The following is an 11,057-nucleotide window of genomic DNA, read 5'->3' as shown; positions in this document are numbered from 1 at the left end:
TTGCTAACGCACGTCCAGACAATAGATTAGCTAGCTAGCTAGCTATATCTACCGGTAATCTATTCCCTCTGCTAGCGTTAGGAAACGAAACGATTCTAACACGTTCAATTACACTACACACAGTATATATCAGATATAAAAATACACTGACCTTTCAACTGAATTTCTCCGGAAAAAAACGGCGAAATATAAGCCTTTGTTGTGGACTGTGGAGTCTTGTCTTCCCAGCTCATTTCTCAATTCTCAACAGACTCAGAGAAGCCGCAATGCATGCCGGGTGAAGCCTCGGTCCCAGGCTTCACCATAGAGAGGGGGGGGGGGGGGGGCTTCACGGGTGAATTTACTGCACGACCACAGTAAAGTGTTACAAATAAATTACTATAGTCTGCAGGTACATATTATTATTAAAAATATAGCTGCAAGAAGAAGTAGAAAAATAACCCACTTAATTATATTCAATATTAGTTAAAAAAAAAAACATAATCCTACAAAATATAATATTATTATTATTGATTTATTTTATACATAAGATGCACATCCTTGTCTGAGAGAGAGAGAGAGAGAGAGAGAGAGAGAGAGAGCGCAAAAGAAAGAGAGAAGAGAGGAAGAGAGGGGCGGGGGGGGCAAGCCTCAGGACAGCGTCACGAGGGCTGTAAATGCACACTGTTGCGCAGAGGAATTAAAATCTAACTGAAGTGCGGTCGTTTGACGCGCGGACAGCGGGGGGAAGTCCAAGCCCGCCCGGGCGTGCTACGCTGTGAAGGCGACAGCGGGAGGCGGTAGCTAGCGGGGAAATGTTAGCTGGGTTGCTCTTCACTTATAGCTATCTATTTTCAGGTAGATTGTTTTATTTTACTCAGTCAGCCATATCACTACTCATTTTTTTTCATGAAAAAGGTCATAGCTGGGTAATCTATTTTCAGGCAAATTGTGTTTATTGTATTTTATTTTACTCAGCCATAACAATTTATTTTCTGTTAACCAACTTGCTGGCTGGCAGGCAGGCAGACAGCTACTCATAGACAGGCAGACAGACAGACAGCTACTCATGGAGAATTGGACAGGCAGGCAGTCAGACAGCTACTCATAGACAGGCAGACAGACAGCTACTCATGGAGAATTGGACAGGCAGGCAGACAGCTACTCATGGACAATTGGACAGGCAGGAAGGCAGACAGCTACTCATAGACAGACAGACAGCTACTCATGGACAATTGGACAGGCAGGAAGGCAGACAGCTACTCATAGACAGACAGACAGCTACTCATAGACAATTGGGCAGGCAGGCAGACAGCTACTCATAGACAGACAGACAGCTACTCATGGACAATTGGACAGGCAGGAAGGCAGACAGCTACTCATAGACAGGCAGACAGACAGCTACTCATGGACAATTAGGCAGGCAGGCAGACAGCTACTCATAGACAGGCAGACAGACAGCTACTCATGGACAATTAGGCAGGCAGGCAGACAGCTACTCAGACAGGCAGACAGACAGCTACTCATGGACAATTGGACAGGCAGGCAGACAGACAGCTACTCATTGACAGACAGACAAATAACTACTCATGGACAGACAAACAGGCAGGCAGGCAAAGAGCTACTCATGTTATGTTATTATAACAGCTACTCATGTTATGTGCAATCATTTGTGCAGTTATGGAAACAGCTCTTTGTGTTTATGCAAGAAAATGTAACACATTTATTTATTTACATATTGTGTGCATGCACATTGTACTTTGATACATTTTGCGAAAATAAAGCAATTGAAAGAGAGAAGTTATCAACTATCATTAATGTCGTAATTTTATCTACTGGCCCCTGGCCCCTTGCCATTTTTGTAATGTGGCCCACAGGTAAATCTATTTGAGTATCCCTGCTGTAGGCCTTTGTTATATTATGCAGCATAAGCCTAAAGGTGTATCAGCGATGTGTACTGCACTGTACAGTCCATATATTTGATCTTTATTAACCTATATTGAATGTCAGTCACCAGGTTTTCTTCAGATTGTGTACACTGATTTTCTAATTATTATGACACATGTAGGCCTATACTGCACATTATGAAATCCACTTATGTTGAGATTCCTCTCTGAGCAGCTTTAAGCTGCATGGCTGTTGGTTTGTTCGTTCCTACTAAGTAACGAATTTTGCTTATTCATACAGTACCCTCTACAAGCCAGCACATTTCAATGTTTTAAGTTAACATGCTGGAAAAAATAACAGATTTACAAGCTATCGACACATATAGGCCATATGTACAGATTCGAATGTTAGCTTTTTTTTTTTTGTATGCGCCGCCGCGCAAAGTTATGCCGTATAATGCATTGCAGAATGCAGCTACATTCACGTCTTGTGGTCTGCACCATGGGTGGATATATAAGCGTTGTTCAAAAACGTTTGTATGGTTGTCGACAAGTCCTGCAAAGGAGCGATGCACTTCACTATTCTACCACAGTGGGCTATGCAATAAGTCTCTCTCTAGTCATGGGCTTTAAAGCGAGCTGGGCAGTGCGTGTCTGTGATCTGTTAGAGTGAGAGAGAGTTCAAATCGTGTCCTCCTTTTTTCCATTAGAATCAGTCCTAAAAGAGAGACCGGGTTCGCACTCCGGGTTCGCACTCCTTTCGGGTGTGGAAGATAGGCTTAAGGCTGCGCATTAGATAGGCCTACTACTCACAAGTAAGATAACATGAAAATATTGGATTAGTAGCCTATTCACAAGGAAGATTGAAAATAACAACAATAACAAGAATCATAGCCTAGGCCTATATAACAACAACAACAACTAATAATACAAATAATAATAATATGATGACAACAATGATGATGATGATGATGACAATGTTTATAATAAAATATATGTGACAAGCATATTATTGCGTTTTAATATTCCCACTGCAGGGCAACACGTAGGCCTACGTGACTGCTTTGAGGTTACGCAGCATGCAGGCTATATAATATCTTATCGATCATTGAAGAAGACTCGCTGTCCGGCAATCATACTCTGTCATCAGTATAATAATAATAATACTAATAATAATACTAATAATAATATAATAATAATAATAATAATAATAATAATAATAATAATAGAGATAGAGTCTGTCCGTCAGACAGACATCTCGACCATACGGAAAAAAGGCCGCCTCCCCACGCACATGCACGGAGTGGGGTGGTGGGGGGGCTGGATTGATGTACGTATCGGAGGCGGGGGGGGTCGGAGTGGCGGGGTCTTTCCCAAAGTGGAGAAACCCCGCCATTCCGATCAATAGGGTTCGGAATAGCGATGTGTTTAATCGTCGGAGTGGCGGGGTCTTAACCAAAGGGGAGAAACCCCGCCATTCCGATCAATAGAAGTCAATGATCGGAATGGCGATGCGTCGGAATGCCGGTGTGTAACCGTCAGAGCCATAGCGTGTGTTTGGTCTAGAAAATATGCTAATTTTACGAATGCCATGCCATTGTTGACCCAGCTTAATTAACCCATTTAGAATATATTCCAAATGTCCACCACAAAGTATAACATAATGCTTAAAACAGCAAAAGGGGTTCCCACCCTGAATGGGTTAACCTACTTTCGTTTCCTTCTGCCGTCCATGTCCGACTCCATCTCCGAGCCTGCTTCTGCCCGCTGAAGGCACTGTCGTGCTTCTACCTCCGTGGCTACAAGTTTAGACGAGGCATAATTAAGTAGGGTTGAACTACAAATCTTCAATGAATATATTAAATTCAAAAGAAAAACACTGACCTCGTGTCTTTAACAGTTTAATAGAAAACAGAGGCCAGGAGTCAGCCGCTTTCTCCTGTGCAGTCACTGCTCTGTTTATTTGGGTCTGTGATGTGTACGTTGGCCAATAACACTGCCCTGTCTCCGTGCACCAGGACAGTGGTACAACGGCCACCTTATTTTCCTCCACAAACATGACCACAGCAAACGGCATGGTCTGAAGTGAAAAATGGAATACAGTTGGTTAACTAAATTAAAATGTTTTAATCACAACAGGGCTACAAAAAAAATGCAATGTTTTTAAACGCAACAGAAAAAAAGTAACAGTTTGTTAAAAATAATTGTTATATTGACCAAAAAAAAGTGACAAAAAAAAGTCATCAAAAATTACTTACAAGTGCAACAATGGAAATCCCACAAATCCATCCCGATATGGTAGAAGTGTGTATTTTCTCAAAATGTTGGTCACTTGTGTGTAATGCAGCTCATCCCTCACATTTGTAAGATGAAATATTCACATCTTTGATGACGCCAACGGATCACTTAAGTAATCTCCCTGGTTCCTGAACTTTTTGTAGATGATGAAGGCATTTTTGTTTGCATCAGTGACAACATTCTCCACGAGAACAACTTCATTGGTTTGCAACTGGACACAGTTGTCGCCTTGTGACCGTTTCACAGTGTAATGTCTTGCGTGCCATTCTTGAAATTGTTTTCGTACTCGAAATCCAGCTGGGATGGGTCCAGTATAGTGCTCCCTTTGTAGGGCACAGGGCTTTTTGGTGGCACGTCGAACACCAATCCTCTCCTTCTCAGATAGTCGTCGACAGACTTGAGCAAGAACGGATTGTCCGTTCCGCACATACCTTCTAAGCTGCCCAAGGTAGTTTTCAAAGGGGAAACAAGATATGTTATCCATCGCACCATACCTCTTTGCCTCTTCACTGAGATGAACCAGGGTGTGCATGTAGCTTCTCTTTGCCGTACAATTTAGCACAGTCCTCCACAAAGACATCCAACATTTCTTTGGCAAATGCCACCCATTGGTCATTGGCACACAGAGACGCACTGAGCAGGATGGTCATGGCTGCTGAGAGGAGCATAAAGTGGGAAAAATGGTTGTCTGGGATGACCCCCTTCAAAACGACTGGTCCAGTGTACAAAAGGAATGTGCGGAACTCTGTTGCCTTCCAGTTTTCAAATGACACCATTCGCCTTGGCTTTCTGTTGAACTCACATGGAATGTAGGGACGTAGGTTCAGAAGTGCACAGGAGAGCTCTTTAACACTTGCAGTTCCAATCTTTGTCCTCAGGCCGGGTCCTCTCATCCAAAAATACAGCATCTTCCTTGTCACCCCTAGGCAAACTTGGTGCATGTAATCGAGAGGAAACTGTGTCACCATGCCAATGGAGAGCGATGAGAGGGAGGTTTCCCCACGGTGATGAGTGTCCTCAGAGAGTTCGTCCAGTCTGTCATCATCTGACCTGGGTGGGGCGTGTCTGTCAGGAAAAATCACTCTCTTTTCATAGTATTCACCCTTTTGTATGCATTTATCACAGCCATAGTAACCAGAGTGGCCCTTCACATTTTTTATCATGGCTCTTGCAGGGGCGTCGCAAAGAAACGCAGCAATGCTGACGGCAAAGTGCTTACCACCATGGACAATGCCATCAACTTCCAATTGCCGGGCCTCCTCCACAAAATCCTCTAAAAAATCGAGTGACTTTGGCTTTGCATCGCCAGAGTAGATACCAATAACAAAGGGCACCTTGTTCTGCTGGATACCATCTTCATATTTTTCAATTAGTCCTAAAATAGGCCACAACTGGTCATTGTTGCTTTCGAATAAACTTAGGCCATCAACGTTGATCTGTAGGGATATGGTGTGTAGCGAAGCCAAATCTGGACATTCAGTCAGCCGAGTCACGATGCCAGCTTTAAGTCCATGGTGGTGGTATGATCCACCAGAACTGGCTTTTATGTCGGTCACCGTTTTCGTTCTAAGCAATGTTCTGGGGTCTTTAGGCAGTCCTGGAATCCGTTTTGAAAGAATCTTGAGTAACTTCTTCACTGTGGCATGTGGAACATTAGTCTCAATTGCCCAATCTGCCAACTCAGACAGGAAATCATCTTCATCTGGGTCACTGTCTGAAGTGGCAGAAGATTCACATTCGCCATCCCTTTCCTCTTCTGGGTCAGATTCTGCTTGCGCTTCATGGTTCTGGTGCTCCCTCAAATCAGGTTGAACACTTCCAGCAAGGACATCCTGGGGAACCCTTAGATCAGGTGTGGCTTGATTTATCTGCTGCAATTCCTCATGTTGAACACTTCCAGCAAGGACATCCTGGGGAACCCGATCAGGTGTGGCTTGGTTTATCTGCTGCAATTCCTCATGTTGAACACTTCCAGCAAGGACATCCTGGGGAACCCGATCAGGTGTGGCTTGGTTTATCTGCTGCAATTCCTCATGTTGAACACTTCCAGCAAGGACATCCTGGGGAACCCGATCAGGTGTGGCTTGGTTTATCTGCTGCAATTCCTCATGTTGAACACTTCCAGCAAGGACATCCTGGGGAACCCTCAGATCAGAATGGAATTGGATTGGATGATCCAACTGTGGTCCATTGCAGTCACTGCTTTCCAGTCTGGCTCTAACCTGCCGCATTTCAATGCAAATCTCTGCAGTGGCTTTGCGGATTATTCTCCTATGACTTGAGTAACTGACTCCAGAAGCCATCTCTATCTATTGTGCAGGTGTGTGGTGTTCTGGAAAAGAAAACAGCAGTGTAAGTATACCATATGAATTTACCTCTAGAAAACAGGTGATCCTCTGGAATGGAACTGGCTGGGTCTGGTGGCAGTACTGTGAAGTGTGAAACGACACATTAATTGCAGTACTTTGCAACCCCGCCCCCATTGAAGACAGCCATTTTGCCCAACACTACCAGAATAATGTTTCCATATAGACTCACCTATGTAGAAAACAGGCTCAGATTAAACTGGTAGAGGCTGAAACTGGCAGATGAAACTGCAGATAGCTGTAGCAGAAAGTATTGTGATTAAAAGTGTGAAACTACACATTAACATTGTACCAGAAGCAGTTGAAAATTACAGTGGCACAGGCTTTAGTCTAAAGGGTCATCTAACAGTACACATGAGGACCCACTAGGGGTGTTCGATATGGCGATAATTATCGTCGGGACGATACAAGTTCTCCACGATATGGCTTTTTAGAGTTATCGTTTCCATCACGATAAATGTGCTGCATCAGACAGTGAATGCACACTCTATATATCCAGTTCTATGCCGTAATTTTTACTTCTGCAGTACGACGGTTTCGTTCACAAAAAATAAAAGATCTACAAGCTAACCACACGTTGCTACGGCACTCCAATGGACGGCGTGGTTTGCTTATAACTCTGTTGAGTTCTCAGCACTCCCAAAATCCCCGCCCCCTTTCTTCTAGGCAGAGGGGGAAACGGCATTGTGATCACACTGACAAAAGAATGGACACTACCGAAACAGAGTCAGATGCAGAACGTGTCCATGTCGAGGAAGGGCGACGTGTCATAGTTCCCAAAAAGAACTCCACGTCGGTGATGTGGAACTATTTTGGTTTCTCGATAACAGATAAAGAGCAAAAGAACATTATTTGCAAACTTTGCGGACAAGAGAAGCTGAAGGCAACAGATGGAAACACGTCAACATTACGAAACCACCTGAAAAGCAAGCACCCTAAAGAACATGCCAGCACTTTACAGAAACAAGGTCCCCCGCGTGTGTCTGGCAAAACTGCACACGCAGCAGCAGCAGAACCAAAGCAAGTAACCGTAAAACAGGCATTTGATACACGCATGCCTTATGAAAAGCAAGGCAAACGCCACAAAGATATCACGAAGGCAGTGGCCTTTTATATTGCCAAAGATATGCGCCCATTCAAGACCGTAGAAAACGAGGGGTTTTTGAGGCTGCTGAAAACACTCGACCCGCGATATGAGGTGCCTGGTCGCAAATATTTTTCTCAAAAAGCCATCCCACAAATGTACATCCAATGCAGAGAGAAATTACAACAACAGATTCAAAGCGTTCAGTTTTTCGCTGCAACCAGTGATTTGTGGTCTAGCCGTACCTCAGAGCCCTATATGAGTCTGACCATTCATTTCGTTCACGAGTGGAAGCTGCACAGTAAATGTCTCCAGACCATTTACTTCCCAGAAGACCACACAGGGGAAGTAATCGCAACTGGCCTGAGGGACTTGCTTGATGGCTGGGGACTGAAAGATGAGAACATGACCTGCATGACTACAGACAGTGGTTCCAACATGGTTAAAGCTTTGGAAAATAACACGTGGAGTCGCCTGCAGTGCTTTGGGCACAGACTTCACCTCGCCATCGGTGAGTGGAAAAAAAACGTGTACAATTTTACCACCGTCATTCAGATAAAGTCGGGAGGGACTCGGGATTTAATATTAATTTTACTAAAGTAATATAAAATCCAGAGTCCCCCCCGACCTTATCTGAATCACTGTGTGTGTGTGTGTGTGTGTGTGTGTGTGTGTGTGTGTGTGTGTGTGTGTGTTTGCTGATGCATTTCAATAAAATATCTGTACAGAAAACATGAAAATTTAAAAATATATAGTTTAATTAAAATGTATAGTGTGATCTTATTAACCAATGAAGCCCTAATTAAACATATATAGTATAATTATTAATGGTGTAAAAGTAAATGGACTGTCTATCTACAAGCTAGGCTGTGTGTGTGTGTGTGTGTGTGTGTGTGTGTGTGTGTGCTGCATTTCAATAAAATATCCATATGTACAGAAAACATGAAAAATTAAAATATATAGTTTAATTAAAATGTATAGTGTGACTGTGATCTTAATAACCAATGAAGCCCTAATTATACATATATAGTATAATTATTAATGGTGTAAAAGTAAATGGACTGTCTATATCTACAAGCTAGGCTAGGGCAGGCCGCAGTTATACCACTACCAGATTAATAAATATTCATCTTCTATTTCTTAGAACAAAGTTCCAGAGACCAGCGTGTTGAGCGAACCGTATCCATCCTCAAGAAAGTCGTCAGTGCATTCAGCTACAGCTGGAAGAAGAAGAGGGAGTTGGCTAGGCTGCAGCTTGAGATGGGTCTCCCGGAGAACAAACTGAAAACCGACTCACCGACTCGATGGGGATCCAAACTCGCCATGGTGGAGAGAGTGATGGAACAGGAAAGGGCCATTTCTCAGATCCTTAAGGCAGACAAGAAGACCAAGCATTTGGCCCCTGGCTACAACGAGAAGGAAGTGATGGAGTCTATCGTGAAGGCCCTGGGACCACTGCGGGACTTCACAGATGCACTCTCAGGTGGGTGTGCGTGTGTGTGTGTGTGTGTGTGTGTGTGTGTGTGTGTGTGTGTAAACTCAATAATAAATATACATAAAATAAATAACCTGCTGTCTTTTTTTTTTCTTTTTTTCTTTTAGGTGAAGACTATGTGAGTGTGTCTTATGTAAAGCCGGTGCTTCACAAGTTCAAAACAGAAACATTGCTAACGAATGACGACGACACAGAGCTCTCAGCCCAAATGAAGACCGACGTTCTCAATTACCTCACTGACAAATATCAGAATGAGAAAACCCAAGACCTGCTGGATATGGCCTCACTTGTTGATCAAGGTTCAAGACACAGTACATCGACGGTGACAAGACAGAGGAGATACTAGCCAGAGCTGTGTCTGAGCTGGAGTCCTTGCTGAGGGTCCCTGTAGAAGAACAGCATCCTGAAGAAGCACCAGCACAGCCTTCTACCTCCACATCCCAGAGCACGCCTCAGGAAGAAACCCACCTCCCCAAAAAGAAAGCTAAAAAATCACTGGCCAGCTTTTTGAAGGATGCTCTTCTACCTGCAGCTGGCACACCTATTCCATCCCTAAAAGAAGCAATAGAGGGAGGAATGAAGTCCTACCTGGCAGGGCCAATTGCACCCCTTGGCAAGGATCCTCTCGAATGGTGGCAACAGCACGAGGGAAACTTTCCAAGAGTTAGCCAACTAGCTAGAAAGTATCTGTGCGTTCAAGCAACAAGTGCTCCCTCAGAGAGAGTGTTCAGCACTGGTGGCAATATTGTCACATGCCAGAGAGCAACTCTCAAGCCAGATAAAGTTGACCAACTGATCTTCCTGGCAAAAAATCTGTGACTGTTATGTCATAAAAAAAAAAAAAAAAAAGAGAGAGTAAAAGAGAATGTAAAAATCTGTCTAGTTAGGATTCAGACAGTATTGCGCTTGGTTAATTGTCTGTTGGTTCTATTTACATTTAATACATTATTTTTTCAATAAGAATTTATGTTTTTCCATTTTTCAGTTATGCTAAAGTCTTTTATTGCACTTCAAGTTTGGCACTGACCAACTGATTTTCCTGGTAGGAAATATGTGACTGTTATGTCATACAAAAAGAAAAGTAACAAAAAACAAAAGAATGAGCCTGTGACTAGTCAGAATTCAGACAGTATTGCACTTGGTTGTTGGTTCATTGTATTCGTTAGTTCTGTAGTTTAGTTGGCTCTAAGTCTATTTGGCACTGACTTTTCCTCATTGATGTATGTTTATTTTACTCTCCTTAACAATGTTACATTACTGCTAGTACTGCTAGTAGTGCTGCTGTGCTACCTAAACAGAACTGTGAATTGTTTTACTGTGAAACTGTGCCTTGAATATATATTTTTTTTATTCTTTTTTTTAAGAGTGCACTTTACTTGGTTCTTGGTTGTTTACAAAATAAACCAATGTTAACTGTTTTTGTAGGCTAGGCCTACTGTACCTACAGTACTTGAACACTGAGCAGCCTTATCAAAATTCCTGTTGGAATTTGTCTGATTCATTGCAGAATAAAACCTTGAAGACAGTCTAAATGGTATTTCTTACATTTTTGTTACCTTGTACTGTTAAGTAACTTGAAAAATAACCATAAAAAATGCGCGCGAAAATATCGTGATAATATCGTGTATCGTGATAAGCTTGAAAAAATATCGTGATAAAACTTTTGTCCATATCGCCCACCCCTAGGACCCACACAGGCGAAAAACACTTTATGTGTACAGTTTGTGGCAAGGGCTTTAGTCAGTTTGGTATTCTACAAAAACACATGACTCACACAGGGGAAAAGCCCTCATACGTGTACAGTTTGTGACAAGGGCTGTAGTCAAACGGCTGATCTAAAAAGACATGAGTCATACAGGGGAAAAGCCTTCTACGTGTAAATTACTTAGCACTTTCCCCCTCCGTTTGATGTTATTTACTTATAGGGGGTTTCTACAGTACATGCTGGC

At 42.8% G+C, this 11,057-nt stretch overlaps 1 long non-coding RNA gene across 1 annotated transcript; it reads right to left on the bottom strand.

The window, feature by feature from the left end:
* Positions 1–3,576: 3,576 nt before the first annotated feature.
* LOC308335145 lies at positions 3,577–6,678 on the bottom strand. Its single transcript, XR_013965987.1, has 3 exons — positions 6,539–6,678; positions 3,750–3,945; positions 3,577–3,664 (listed from the first exon to the last, which is right to left on the bottom strand). It is a non-coding gene; the product is annotated as an uncharacterized lncRNA (long non-coding RNA).
* Positions 6,679–11,057: the final 4,379 nt, after the last annotated feature.

Source organism: Protomyctophum bolini, assembly GCF_963924005.1.
Source record: "Protomyctophum bolini genome assembly, chromosome: 20".
NCBI classification, from domain to species: domain Eukaryota; kingdom Metazoa; phylum Chordata; class Actinopteri; order Myctophiformes; family Myctophidae; genus Protomyctophum; species Protomyctophum bolini.
This window is presented reverse-complemented; position numbering and strand designations above follow the sequence as displayed.